The sequence below is a fragment of the Myotis davidii genome, unplaced genomic scaffold, assembly GCF_000327345.1.
Source record: "Myotis davidii unplaced genomic scaffold, ASM32734v1 scaffold75, whole genome shotgun sequence".
Lineage (NCBI taxonomy): Eukaryota > Metazoa > Chordata > Mammalia > Chiroptera > Vespertilionidae > Myotis > Myotis davidii.
In genome coordinates, this window is record NW_006286977.1 from 1,292,659 (window position 1) to 1,308,034 (window position 15,376).

Consider the following 15,376-nt stretch of genomic DNA (forward strand, 5'->3'; position numbering starts at 1 on the left):
GGAGAGTTGCCCTCCATCACCCAGGATCCCACGTAATCCTCAGGCAGCTCCTCACAGAGCCCCCCGCACGCTTTGTCCCATTGAAGCCCTGGAGGTAGGGCTTGTGTTACACACATTTCAAGGATGGACAACTGAGGCTCCAAGAAGCAAAGTGCTGGGTGGAACCCTGGCAGGCGGACTTGGGAGCCCCATGCCCCATGGCAGCTCCCGAGATACCCCAACCCTCTGGCCCCAGGTCATGCCCATCGGTCCCCCACCTGCAGGGTGCTCCTCCCAGGTGCTGCTCCAGCTGATTGGGGATGGGGGACGGGGGAGGGGTCCTCCCACTTTAGCTGGTGCTCACACCCCCTCCTGCCAGGGGACCTGTCACTGTCCAGGACACCTGTTTTCTCTGGAGCCCCTGGGTGCCTACCTAGCCCCTTGGCCAGTCTTCCCTTTGACCTCACCGACCAGGCCCTGGGAAGAGACAGACAGACTGACTGGTGACCCACAGACGATGCTGAGCAGCAGGACGCCCTGGAGACGTGGGAGCAGTGGGTGTGTGCCCTGTGGGGAGGGCGGCTGGGGACCCAGGAACCCCTCTCAGCCTAGCCTCCTCTCTGCTCTGGTTCTGAGTGGTGCTCGCTGAATGTTCCCCGTGGAACTCTCCAAAGGTTCGAAATGGAGGCTCCTCTTCCCCGGGGATGCTCACCAGCATGGCCCCTTCTGGGCCCATTTCCTGATCCGAAAGTAGTGCGTACAGTGGGGCTCCTTGGGGTGGGTGGGCCTCAGAGCCTCGGGGGCACTTTGCTAGGCGCGACCCCGCAGTAGGTGTCTGAGCCGGTGCAGGCCCAGCGGCCCGGGCCTTATTTGGTAAGAGCCTGAGTTGGCAGCAAACTGATGGGATGCCAGGGGCCCTGCCTAGGCCGAGCCTTGCAGCCTGGCAGCCCGCTCTGCCCACCTGGCCTCCCTACCCCACCCCTGACCCATTGGCAGACCGTGTGGGATTTGAAGGCGGGAGATGCGGGGTCAGGCCCAGGCACGGCGGCCCCCTGGAGCCCAGCCCAGGGCCGGCGAGGGATTCCCCGGCTTTTGCCTATATATGGCCGAGGAGAGGCCGCAGCGCTCGGCTAGAGGTATTGTTTTAAGAGGGTGTTTGGCATCGGGCAGTGATTCTTGGGTTCTTGTAAAACCCTGGCAGGGACATTGTTTGACAGCCTTGACAATGTGCTGGAGTCTGCAGGGGTGCACGCCCACCCCTGGGGGCGGAAGGCATGTGACACGTCAGCTGCCTGCCTGGCAGCTCTGGCAGCCGGGCCCCTCCTGGCCGGAGCACTGGGCAGCCTTGCTCGGGAGACAGCAGCAAGCTCGGAGCTGCTGTGCTGGGCAACCGGGCAGCACGGCCCCTTCTGGGCCCCAGTTTCTTGGTCCAAAGGTAGTGTGTACAGTGGTACCCACCGTACATGGGGTCCTAGGACACAGGAGTAGGGGGGGTGGCGGGTGCAGTGGGGTTCCCGTCAGCAGAAGTGCCAGTCCCTGAGTCTTACTCTGTACAATCATGGTTGCTCCTCTCATCCCTGCTGACAGATGGGGAACCTGAGGCTGGGAGAAGAAAAGGGGTTTAAGACTCTGGGCTCTTTCTCCAGTGGGATCTCCGCAGACCAGCATTGATTCATTTATCCACTGGCCAACATGTCTAAGCTCTGCTCAGAGCCAGACTTCATCCGACCTAGGCCCTGGGACACCACAGTGAACCAGCTAAGACATGACCTGTCCCCAAGAAGACAAATATGCCTTCAAATTAGGTAGACAGAGAGGGCCGCTCTGTGTAGATGACTTTTAAACTAAGGCCCAAAGATGAGGAGGAGGCCATTCCAGGAAAGGTGCTACAGGCAGAGGACACAGCACATGCCAAGGCCCTGAGGCAGAGAGAGGCTTGATTGGGTCTAGGCCAACCAGGCAGCCAGTATGGCTGGAGCAAAGTGAGCAGAGGGGAGCAGACAATGCAGCCAGAAATCACAGGGGCAGACTACAGGGTCCACGGGGGAGGGGTTGGGCTTTATTCTACAGGTGGTGGAAAGCTGGGTTTTGAGAAGAAATCTAATAATATAATCCTGCATGCTCTTCTGAATCAGATGTCTATACCCGTGAGGGGAGAGGAATCGTATCCGCATTTTACAGGTGAGGAAGCTGGGGCTCTGAGAGTTAAAATGGCTTTCTCGACTCTGAAAGGGAAAATGAGACAGTTTCGGGGGGCTAGCAATTGGAATTAGTCCCAGTAACCTGCCGTCTACCACAGGCAGCACTTGCTGGCCGATAATTAACTCGATTTGTGAAAGAACGTGGGAGACGGGTCTGGCCCGTCCTTGGTTCCTCCCGTGCCAGGTGTCTCCTGGTTATCTGAGCTGTGCCGTGCTCAAGGCTGCCGCTTTCTACAGGATATCTGCTAAGCACAAGTCTCTCTCTCTGCCCCGTTTTGTTCTCTTTAACCCCTTCGATATATATAGAGAGAATCTCATTGTCCAGGCTGTTCAGGATCTGGATCTTAGAGGCCCCTGAACCAGCAGCGCTGCTTTAATTAAAGGCTCTTCCCCGAACTTCACAGTGTCCGACTGTCACTTCCGCACCAATTTCATAAATTCCACATTCCGTAACAACTCATCCCTATGGGACAGGACAGGGACTCCTCACTCAGTGCTGCCTGATGTCGCAGCCAGGCCAGGTATAGGACCTCCAGGCAGCTCGGTGCCCTCAGGGGACTGGCCTGTCCCCTTTCACCTGCTCTCCCACCCACTGCCCACCCACACGGTCTCCTGCCGGGTGGGTGATAGAAGTGCCCTGGTGTGCCCAGGCCGCTCCTGGCTTTAGCATTGGAAGTCCTGCTTCCTGGGAAACCCCTCAGTCCTAGACGGACGAAGACAGTTGGTCACCTGTGCTGCAGGTGGCCCAGCCAGGGGCTCCCGGCACCACCAGGAGCTTAGAGAGAGGGCAGTGGACAGCCAGGTGCCCTTCCTTGCCCAACCCTCCCCGCCTGCACGCCTGGCCCCATGCCCACCTGCGCCCAGGCCTGGAAGGAACCATGGAGAGGAAAGTAAATAACCTGTGTGTACTGCCTCACCCTCCCTCTGCAGGAGGGCGACGCCACCTGCCCCGCACCCCGCCGGCTACAGCAGAACAAAGGGAGGACCAGGGCTGCCCGCCAGGAAAGCAGAGCGCGGGAGCTGGTCCGGGAACTGGCCCAGTGAGGGGGGCGAGGCCCTGGGGGGAGACTCAGAATCGCACAGCCTGCCTTTGAGTCCAGAGGCTCTGTGACCTGGAGCATCTCTAGGCCTCAGTTGTTAATCCATAAAATGGGAGGGAACAATAGTTGGCAATAGCCAAGAGTGTGCCAGCTGCCAAGCTCTGTGCTCTTAGAGATGGCGAGCGGGGACCCCAAGAACAGGAGCCACTGTTCCCTGAGAGCTGGTAGCACAGCAACACGCACACCAGCCTCAGACTGCCACCGAGACGTGTCCCCTCCAGCCCCTTCCCAGAGGATCGCCAAGCCTGCCCCACGCCATGGGCCTCTCCAAAATGTCACCACCTCCTTGAGGCGGCAGGTCCCTGGAGCTGTCCTCTACCCTCCCATTCCTCCAACCACGAGGCCCCGCACCGCTGCCCACAGGGAAACACGGGTTTGGGGCATCGGTTCAACTGCTGGCTCCCGTCAAGGCAGCGTGAAGGGTGTTGGCTCTGCAGCTTGGGCCTGCCCGCCTCGAGACCAGCCACCAATGCAGGTCCCAGAGATGGTGGCCCTCCCGCACTCTGGAACCATGGCCAGGGCGTGCCGGCCGGGCGGCAGGCTCCCTTTACCACCCGGAAGAAGCCCTGGGTTTATTTTTAATCTTCGGGTCACATCCTGGTGACAGAATACCCCCCCCCACACACACACACACACACACAGCTGAACGTCACTTCTGCCTTCATGGTACGGGGCAATCGCACGGGCGGGGAGCCCTTACATGTCAGATGGGGCAGCCTGGGGCCAAGCCTCAGCCCCGCTTCCCAGCTGAGGTCGGCTGGCTTCTGCAACCTCCTGGTCTTCATCTGTGAGGTGGGGCCCGTAAGACACACACTGGCAGAGGGGTTGTAAGAACTAAGGAGCCCCTGCCTGCTGGGCATCTCAGGTCGTGTGAGCTGCCCACGGTGTTAGCACAGGCATCTGGGTGTTTGCTTGTTTGTTTTGTTTTATCCGCCTCCCGCTTTCAAATAGCGCCCCTATGGATGTTTCTGTCCCCGAAGACACCGGCAAAACATTTCGCCAAAAGAGCCTGCTGGGCCCAAGGGGCGTGGGGTTCACAGCTCCTGCTTCATCCAGACGACTGGTCTCCAGTCTGCGTCGGATCTGCCGTTTCCCCACACCCCTACCAGCACGGGCTTTTCCCCTTCGTAACTGTGTCTCATTTAATCGGCATGGCATAGGGCTTCGGTTCCATTTCCTTTTTGCCTACAAGGCTGGGCATTCGTCCATGTAACAGTTAACTGTCTGTTTCCTCAGGGATCCGTGGCTTGGTCCCTCCTTGGAATGCTTCTCCAGTGGCATCTGCCACGGTGCCCTGGCAGGCAGGTCCAGCAGGAAGGGAGCTGGGAGAGGATGCAGCTTGGAGAGGCAATGAAAGCCTCCGCCCCACCACCCCGCCTGCCTCCCACTCACCTGCGTGTCTTCAGAGCTTCCCCAGCTGAGGAAGCCCTTTCCCGAGACCAGGATGGCAGGCCCTGGGCCTGGGGGAGGGAGAAGAGAGGAGCCAGTGGAAATGACCACATTTTTGGAGCAGCAAGCTGGTCAGTGAGGCACTAGCACCCCCCTGCCCCCCAAATGTCTCATTGTTGGCCTTTTACACCCCCGCGGCCAGCGGAGGGGCACCTCTGACCACACTCCGCCCCCACTCCACCACCCCTCTCCCGTCCATCTCCCCGATTTAGGCTCCTCCTTGCCTTTCTTAAATATCCTGTTTTCTGGTTTTGCTTACTGACGTGCTATTTCCTTCTCAGCTCCATGGTACAGGGGTCTTGCCTGTCCTGTTCGCCCTTGTCCCCCAGAGGCCAGGACACCCGCGTCCCACGACTGAGCAAAGGAGACGGTGGGCTTCTCTCGGGTCCTGAGAAACGGATCTTGTCCACCCACGTGGCTGCAGAGGGGAGGGGCCGCCAGGGAAGCCGAGGAGGCCCTTCTGTGGGCCTCAGGCCCTGCACACCCCCACACCCACGGCCCACAGGCTCCTCAGGGCCTTTGGGAAACGGTGGAAACCCCTCCCAGGGCCGGAAGCAGCCGGACCCAGATGGGAGGGCGAGGCCAGGTCTAATTATAGAAGGCAGGGTGTGAGAGGCCCCGCTCCTCCGGTGAGAGGAAGTGGCACCCCAGCTCTGATTAACACCCACGGTTTGTTCACTCCACGTTGAGACAGTCCCCACGGCGAGAGGAAATGTGGTGAAATGAATTCAGCTGCCGGGGGAGGTGGCCCTGACGGGACCGGGGACGCTGGCTCCTGGCTGTGGGGGTGGCCCGGGGCCTGGCTGTGCATCACAAGGGCCTCGTCCACTTGAGCCAGTCTCGGTGCCTTGGTTTGAGAAGAAAGGCGGCTTGCTCCAGGTTCAGAGTGGGTGTCGCATGTAGTTTCAGGCGAGTCAGGAGCTCTCCGAGCCTCAGTTTTCCCACCTGCAGAATGGACTGATGAGGACAGTGGGTCTCACAGACTCTTTGGGAGGATTCATTGAGACCCGGGTCAGCCTGGCACAGGGCAAGGCACAGGGCAAGGCTCCAGAGGTGTTCGGTGTTGTCAGATGGCTGCGCGATGGGGTGGAGGGCCGTCAAAATGAGAACGTGGGGCCCCTTGTTCAAGAGTTACCAAGAATTTTAACACACAGACAGCCGAGCGTTAAACCTGGCGAGGGGCCCTTCTGAGCCCCATGTGGCCGCCGGGCTATCCACCCGTGAGTGCCGTGGGTGGATGCCCGGGGTTGGGTGGGGGCTGCCGAATGGAAACACACCATCAGAGCACCCCTCACAGAGGGGACTGTCCACATACAAGCTGCCTAAGCCGGACACAATGTAGGGAACATCAGGGCAGGACTCTAGCTCCCACTCCCTCTCCCACTGGGTTGGTTCTGGTGGAAATTACAGCAGATTTTCTGTGACCTTTTATTTCTTAAAGGAGAAAAAAAGTTAGTGACAAATGCTCATGTTTCATTCTGGGTAATGCTCATTTCCAGGTACTGGTAGTAGGGGGTTCGTCGATTCTCTGAAGTTTTCTGTATGTTTTAAAAAGTAGGCTCCAGGTTCTAGCTGATTTGGTTCAGTGGATAGAGTGTTGACCTGCGGACTGAGGAGTCCCGGGTTTGATTCCGGTCAGGGGCATGTGCCGGGGTTGCAGGCTCGATCCCCAGTGTAGGGCGTGCAGGAGGCAGCCGATCAATGATTTCCCTAATCATTGATGTTTCATCTCTCTCTCCCTCTCCCTTCCTCTCTGAAATCAATAAAAATATATAAGAAGAAAAAAAAATAGGCTCCAGTGTTTTTAAAAGCTTGAAAGCCTAAGAAACGAGCCGTTCTCCACTAAGCTCCCGTGAGTCGGGGGCCTTGGGACACAGTGTTAGCTGAGCGCCCGCTCTGTGCCTGGCACCGGGCTGGGTCCCAGGAAAGAAAACGCAGGCATTTTCCCTCCAGGTGCCCAGAGCCCAGCGAGAGGGACAGAAAACAGGTCTGCACATCCCGTTAGCTGGGACCCGCCCCCGGCGACCCCAACTCTGGCCTGGGCTGCCGTGTTGCCATCTCCCCAGGGAAGCAGGACCTCGGGTGTTTTTCCCTCCTGCAGAAGGGCGGCTGGGGCCCTGCAGGAGCCGGGGTGGCACTGGCAGGTGCATTCGGGCACTGTCCTAGGTGGAGGGGAGCGCCCAGGGCCCTCCCAGCCACTACTGAGCCCCTTAGATCCGTGGTCGGCAAACTGAGGCTCTCGAGCCACATTCAGCTCTTTGGCCCCTTGAGTGTGGCTCTTCCTAAGCCTTAGGGGTACCCTAATTAAGTTAATAACAATGTACCTACTTATATAGTTTTAAGATTAAAAAATTTGGTTCTTAAAAGAAATTTCAATCGTGTACTGTTGGTATTTGGCTCTGTTGACTAATGAGTTTGCCGACCACTGGCCTAGATGAACAAGGAGAGGCGCTGCCCTGAATTTTCCGCAGCCCCTGCTGGCAGGCGCCCAGGTCCTAGCCAGCGTGGGCGGGAAGGGCTTCAGCGGGAGCCCTTGCCCTGCTGCCGGGCTGTTCTCTCATCACTTTGTCTCTCTTGCTTGTTTTAACTTTTTATTTTGAAATAATTTTAAACCTACAGAAAATATGCAAAGATAGCCTGAGTTTCTGTGCCCCCCACCAGCTTTCCCTGCTATCAATATCTTACAGCATAGCACAGCCTAGCACAGCTAGCCAACTGTGAGATCTTTAGTGCAACGCCATGAGCTGGACTACAGATAGCCCTTGGATCTCCTCCCTGTGTCCTTCGCGTGGCATTCGGGCCTTGTCCCCTTAGTCTCCGGCACCCGGGGAGGTCCCCACGCTCTCCTGGTCTTCCTTGGTCTTGCCGTATGTGATGAGTATCAGGTATTTTGTAGATTGTACATCAATTTGGGTTTGTCGGATGTCCTCTCACGTTTTAAAATGCAAACTTTAAACGTGTACAATTCCCTGGCTTGGAGTGCAACCGGCACTGGGATCCAGCTCCAGACATTCCCATCACCCAGAAGGAAGCCCAGGCCGGCTCCTGTTCCACTCTCGCCCCTCTTGTCCCCTGTGTCTCCGTCCCCATCTCTCTCTATCTGTGCCTCCATTTCCGTTTTTTCTTTCAGTTTCTCTTTGTATCTCTGCCTCTAAGCCCCTGTTTCTCTCCCACGCATTCTATTCCTACATCTGTCAGTCTCTCCCTCTCCCCCTCTCTCTTTAACTTGCCTTCTATTTTCTCCCTTCTCATTCTATTTTGCTCCATCTCTCTGTGTGCATCTTTGTCCCTCTTTTATCCTAAAGGGGACACCAGCAATTCCCAAGAAAACAAACAAGAAGCACTGGTCAGGCAGCCTTAGCGCTCAGAGACAGCCGGGAGAGGGACGATATCCGAGGGCTCCATGGTCCGGAGCCTCAGTTGGTTGGAGCATCGTCCCGTACACCAAAATGTTGTGGGTTCAATTCCCGGTCAGGGAACATTCCTACATTGTGGGTTCGAGCCCCAATGGGGACACATCCAGGAGGCAACCAATCTCTCTCTCTCTCTCTCTTCTCTCTCTCCTCTTTCTCTCTCTCTCTCTCTCTCTCTCTCTCTCTCTTTCTCTCTCTCTCTCTCTCTCTCTCATCAATAAAAACATATCCTAGGAAGAATAGCTGAGGGCTCCGGTCAGATAAGGCCCCATGAGAGCCCTCTCAGGAGGGGATGAGGATGCCAAATCTCCTGGAACAGAAGCAGCCAGCCTACAAGAGCTGCTGAGAGATGTCCAGGCAAGAGGGCAGTAAGAACAAAGGCCCTCGGGCGGGAAGGAATCCCCGAAGCTGAGCCAGGGAGCGATGGGAAGCTGGACAGAGGTCTCTCGATGGCCAGACTCACTTAGGGGGAGCCCACATGCCTCCCCGGGCCCGGCTCGCAGGCTCTGAGGCAGAAGCCCCAGCCAGCTCAGCACAGGGCTTGTGGTAAGTCATGGCTGAACCTCCGAGACATTTCCAGCAGCCCCGCGGGGGGCCAGGCCGCAGGCTCAGCACTGGGAGCCCTGAGCTGGACCCGCCCCGCCTCTGCCTTCGAAGGATCCTGCAGTGGAAAAGCACAACCCAGGCTCAAAACAAAACAAAACGTGTGTGCATTGATTTATTCAACTGTTTACTCCAGAAACACTTAATGAGCGCCTGCTGCATGCCCGAACCATAGACGGGCACGGGCAGTGCCCGACTTCCTGGCTCAGAGTTTAGACAGAGAAGCAGCCTACCACCCGCTCACCCTGACTGGCAGGGGAGAAGGCTCGCGCTCAGATGGTCACTTACACAGGGGCACGCAGCTCATGGTGCCCACCGCGTGGTGGACAAACACAGATGGCCCCAAGGAGATGACCCATGCTCACAGCAGAGCTCCTAGAGCAGAATGACATGGGTTCAAGTCCCCGCTCTGCAGGGTGTTAGCTGAGTCGCCGTGAGCATATTCCTCACCCTCTCTGGGCCTCAGTTTCCCCTTCTGCACAGTGAGAGCTGAATGAGAGACTGTGAGTGCTGACCCCCTCCCCCACACATTCAGAGAGCCCTCCTTGACCAGAGTTGAGTTTATTAGTCACGTGACTATTGTTCTGGGGGGGGGGGGGGGCGGGTCAAGAGGATCCCAAGGAGGCTGGGGACCTACCAGGCATCGACACCCAGGAGTGTAGTTTAGGCAGCTGCCCCAGGGGCAGCTTTTACAACAGCTGAATACTGGCTTGTGTCCTTAAGTCACCCGGGGCAGCAGCAGGCTAGCTGGCCAAGTCCAACAGCCTGACCCAGCCTCATTTGTGATGCAAATGGCTGGCAGTGGCTTGCTGCCAGGGCACATGGTCCTCATCCAGGGCCCTGAGCTTTTATTCTGAGAGAGCAAAGCCTGGGAAGGATGGGGGTTGGGGGGGATCCTCCAGCCTGCTCCCTTGCCATGGGGCTTCTGTGGCCATTTGCTGACTGACTCCAGATACAGTGTGACCCTAGTGGGTCCTCAGCTTGAGGTGGTGGAAAACCTGCAGGGCTGGGATCCTTGCCGGAGGCCCCAGGGAAGAATTGGCTTCCAGGCTCATTCAGATTGCTGGCTAAATGCAGATCCTTGTGGCTTCAGGACTGCGGCCTCCATTCCCTGATGACGGATGTCAGGGCGCAGGTCTTTGCTCCTAGAGCAGCGGTTCTCAACCTGTGGGTCGCGACCCCTTTGGCAGTCAAACGACCCTTTCATAGGGGTCGCCTAAGACCATCCTGCATATCAGATATTTACATTACGACTCATAACAGTAGCAACATTACAGTTATGAAGTAGCAACGAAAATAATTTTATGGTTGGGTCACAACATGAGGAACTGTATTTAAAGGGCCAGAAGGTTGAGAACCACTGTCCTAGAGGATATCCACCTTCCTTCTTCTCACAGGGCCCCTTCGGCAACAGCGGGCCAGGTCTTCTCACTCTGAATCTCTGCACCACCCCCTTCTGCTGCCTCTCTGCCTCCAGCCGAAGGCAGTTCTCTGCTTTTAATGGTGCTTATACTGAATCCAGGCGAGACTCTGCCTGAGGTTCTAACCCTCATCCATCTGCAGAGTCCCTTTTGCCCTGTCATTTAACCCGTCACAAGTGGCAGGGACGACAGTGCTCTGACTTGGTTTCCTGGTTTTCTCTCCTTGGCAAAGGAGAGCCTCTTGACTGATCCGTCCTCCTGGAAAATGGCGACATGGATGCAGTTGGCACACGCAGCTGAAAATCGCTGGCTTCACAGAAATTTTACTTGGTTTTACTTTCTGGGGGTGAGGCACTGTATGGGGGCCCCCAGGAATGTGCCTAAGAGCCCCCAGAAAACTCCTGCCCAGCCCAGCCCCTTGGACTGTCCCCTGCCCAGGGCCATGTTTCCAAATTTGTGCACCAGCCACCAGGGGAGCGTGCTTTGCTGGGACGCTGAGTAAATAAACCAATACTTACCCCAGAGCCCCACAGGCGGCCACTCGGCTCAGGGACGGATATGGTCAAACTTGAATTCCTCGGCCCTTGGAGGAGGGCCAGGCTGCCCCCAGGAGGAGCCAGGCGGGAGGCATCCCATCCCACACTCCCACGGTGACTCTAATGATCCCAGAGGGCTCCGGTGGGGAGGGAGGTCACCCAGGCCCTGTCCCCCTCATCAGTCTAGGTGGCCTCCTTCCCCTGGGCCTGGAGTCCTGCGGGCCTTTCCCAGGTCAGCGCCAAGCCTGTGCCCAGGGCACCCACCTCTTCCGCCACGTGCATTCTCGCACGAAGACGCAGCCCTCGCTGCCTCAGATGACTTCTCAGCCTGGAAGATCTTTTCATTAGAACTCTTGGGAATTCATATGTTCAGCAAGTATTAAAGTGCCCCTGCTCTGGGCCCGGCACTGGGCACCATGGCTGGGAGCCATCAAGGATAAGGATGGGTATGACACGCTTCTGCCCCTCCCAGCTCACAGTCCAGGATGGGAGACAGGAAAATGCATCGAGAAATACAAAACCTAATAGGTGCTTTGAAGGAGGCAGGCGAGCAGGGTGCAGAGTGAGGGGAGGCGGCCTGGAGGCAGCAGGGACGGGCACACGGCCTGCATGCCTGCAGGAAGGCACTGCAAGCAGAGGGCACTAGCCGGTGTCTCAGACAAGCGTGGCTCTTCAGAGAGGCAGCAGAGAGGTGGCAGGGTCAGCTCACCCCGGCATGGAGGACGTGGCAAGGACCTGGCATTTAATTCTAGGGCAATGGGGAGCCACAGAGGCTACTATGCCCGGAGCAGCACATTCTGAGTTCCCTTTTTAGAGGATGGAGTGAGTTACCACAGTCAAGAGACTGGAGGCAGCAAGAACAGCCTCTGGGCCCCACCCGGCTCAGGCCCATCAGAGACACCAGGAGACCGTATACCAGGCCCGGATGAAGAAAACACCCACCTTGCTTGCATTTGGCTGTGTCCACACAACTGCAACATGGAACACACACCAAACATCATTTCCCAGTTTTTATTGCTCAGCTGTAAACCACAGAGAGCTGTGCTGAGAGAAGCTGAACTCCTGTAGCCCACTACTGCTCCTGCCTGCTCTATTTCCTTCCTGCCGCGTCATATACGCATATGGAGGTGATTTAACACAGTCCCCTTATTTGAAAATTTCCCCCCAGCAGTGTTAATTTTATAATTTAGGGGGGGGAAAAAACACCTTTATATTTAATTTCTCTAAAAATGCCCCACCAGGGGCCAGGGAACAGGGGAGCCAGTAGGAGGCCCCAGTAGCTCTGAGTTGTCTTGATGCATCCAGTTCAGCTGTCTGGGGGGCAGGCTGTGGGGGTTCCCCCCCTGATCTCCAGGCTGCTGTGCACCCCAGTGTGTACACAGGTTTGGGGTAGAGCAGGCGAAGGCGTGGGGCTGATAAGCAGAGCCGGGCACTTATCAGGCCCCGCAGGAGGCCCGGGAGGTATCTGGAAGGCCAGGTGCCCACCCCGTGCCATGCCCCGTGCAGACACCCAGCCCAGAGCACGCTGAGCAGCTGCCTGGCTATTTTCACTGTATCTGGATGGTCCCCAACCCCAGGGGGTTCCCGGTTGGGTGTTTATGTCTCTGGGGGACAAACACAGTGTGACTCAGCAGCGGAGGCGAGCTGGCTTTGGGGTGAGGGAGGTGGTGGAGCACTGGTGGGGGTGGAGCCCTGAGCTGAGGCCCCGGGGAAGGGCAGCAGGCAGCCTCCAGATTCGGGATTCTCAGGTCCACATTCTGACTCCAGCTCTCTGGACGTGGGAAGGGCTGAGCCTCCCCAGCCTCCGTTTTTCCATCCGTGAACTGGACTCAATCAACCTCCCACCAGTTGCTGGGAGCATTCAGGGAAAGAACAGACATAAAGCCACAGAAAGCACTCCATAAGTGTCAGTTTCATGAGCTGACATTTAGTTTAGCTCCAGGGGTGAGAGACTAAAGCAAGTGGGGTGGTGATTGTCTTGTTTGGCTGGAAACACGGGGTCCTTCACCCACAGGTGGACCCGGGTGGGTTTCACAGGAATGAGGGTAGCTTTCTCACCTCCACCCTCAATTCCTTGCCCAGCTTTCCCTCTGGGCCCTGCGGGCCACCTCACCTCAGGGGCTCAGGAATGGTGGCTCCCTTCCTTGGGGTCGCCATTCCTCCATTTGTGCAATGGGGACACAGTGTTCCCCTCATGGATAGCGGAGGCCACCCTGAGAAATGCTGGGCACAGTGCCTGCCTGGGCCAGTGCCAAGCTAAAGCCCGTGGTCATTGTCAAAGTCTGTGACGACTGCTGCAGCGACTGGTGGCTGCCTCCGGTGCTCACTGGCAAGGGCGACGGTGGAAGCTCTCTCCTGGCCTCACCACCATCCAGCGCCCTCAATCCCAGGACCCAGGAGGATGTTTTTTTGAGGCCTCAAGGCATGTCCCAGAGGCTGCCACCGGCCGATAGCGACAGGAAATGGGCTGGCCGAGAGTGGCCCTCCAGATAACCCTGGCAGCACCCGCAACCCCCTCCCCGCCCCAAAACCCTTATCAGTTGCAGCAAATTTCTCTTCTGAGCTGGGAGCCCCATGAGGACCTCCCTGACCCTTGCCAGTGTTTGCAAACTGAGGCCCAGCTGGCAGGAGAGGACAGGCGGGGAGGGGCGGGCAAGGGTCCCAGTAAAGAAGAGGGAACCTTACCTGCCTTGACCCCGAGAACCCCGACCCTTCCTAGGCAGGGACTGGGGGCCTGGACCACTGAAATGGGGGTTTGCAAATCCCAAAGTCAAAGTGACTGGAAGAGGCCCCAGGAGGCCCCTGGAGGGTCCCCAGACATGGTACAGGGAAGGTCCCAGGTCCACCACGAACCCCTCCCCGCATCAGGGTGACCCCATCTCACTTCAGTGCCAAGGGCTGACCACGTGGAGTTGTCGTGGGGTCAGACTCAGTTGCCCAGCTCTGCGTGGCTGCTCCACTCTCCGGGAGTCCCTCTGCCCCGTTCCAAGTGGACACCGCAGTGACTCTGGTCTCGGTCCCCTCTCTCCGTTCCAGGCCCCAGCCTCTCCAGGGTCAGATCTGCACAGCACACTCCAACCTGAATGGATGGTCCCAAAACTCCCACTTGTGTCCTCTGCTAGAAATCTCTGATGCCCACTGGCCATCGGCTGAACCAAGTTCAGAATGTTTGCAGGCCTCAGCTTCTCTGCTGGGCCTGGCACGGCACTAGATTCGGGGGAGCAAGGCAGAAACCCCCACCCTTCTGGAGACAGTGTTTCAATGTGGTGAGGGGCACAGGGACAGATGAGGACACAAATGAAAGGGAGGCTCAGTTCTGTTGCCTGAACCAAGAGCTGGTCAGAGGAGGCTTCTGGAACAAAGAAACTTTTGGGCTGCAAGCTGAAGGAGTTCAGCTGGTGAAAGCTTGAGGATTCAACAGCAAGTGCAAAGGCCCTGGGGTGAGTTGAACCAGGTGTGGGCAGAAGGCAACAAGGCCAGGGCCTCATAGGCCACAGTGACCACTTTGGCTTTTCCTTTAAGGACAACGGGGAGCCCCAGAGGGCTCTGAGCTGGGGGAGATGTGGATGTGAGGGAGAGAGGGAATTCATAGCAACTTGAATCTCTGGCTTGGCCACTGTGTGAAAGGGGAGTGAGACGGTGACAGATTGTATGTTATGGGGCCCAGCCCTGTTCTGCAGGGTCAGAGAACAAGCCTGATGCCTGGACAGTGACCGCCCCCAAGTAGGTCATACCCAGGACCTCTGAGCCTCTGCTCAGACTGACCTTAACAGGAGCGCCCATTCCATTCCCAGAGATCACTGGGAATCCTCACCCTGCAGTCCAGCTGCCATCCCCTCCCCGTCCCCCAGGTTCAGGGGACTTCCCACCGATAGAATCAGTCACACTGCACTGAGTTTGCCAGTGGCATCTGTGTACTGCCATTCCACCCAGACTGCGCTCACAGCAGACCGTCCTCTGGGTCTCGGCCGTCTCCCCAGCTCTAGCAACCACCTCCTGAAGTTCATCTACCTCTTCCCCTCACTGCTCCTTCTCCAGCTACCCTGGCCTCCTTGGCCTGTTCACCCTACCCCAGGACCTTTGCACTTGCTGTGCCCTCTGCCTAGAATCCAGTCATTCTCCATCACCTGTGATATTTCCTTCACAGTGTGAGCGGTATTTGAAATTACTCCATTTGCATGTCTGTTGTGTCTATCCCACCAGACTGTTTAAGACTATCCCCAATGCTCTGCATGTGACCCAGCACACATTTCTTAGAATGAATGAATGAGCCAGTTTAAAAAGTGACTGAATTAATATCCTCTCCAGCCTTAATACCTCCTCTGTGTGGCCTCTAAGATGTCCCCAGCACTGAGTGGGGCTCCAGCTAAGTTCTGGGAGATGCTGGGTCTATCCCCAGGTTGGGGCTCCTCAGCCCCAGAACAAGACCTGCCTTCCTAACTCGGACCTTGTGCCCCACCTGGCTGCCAGCACCCACCTGCTTCCTCTCAGCAGCCCTTACTCAGCGCCTTCCTTACGTCTCTGGGGGAGCTGTCTCCCCATTCCATGGGGTTCTGCTGGAGCCATCAATCACAACACTGAGCCATGGCCCTCAGGGCTCTGCTCTGAGCTCGCGCCTTCACTGAGCCAGTGTGCTCTCCAGGGATTTTAGGCGACTGCTGAGCGGGGAAGCGC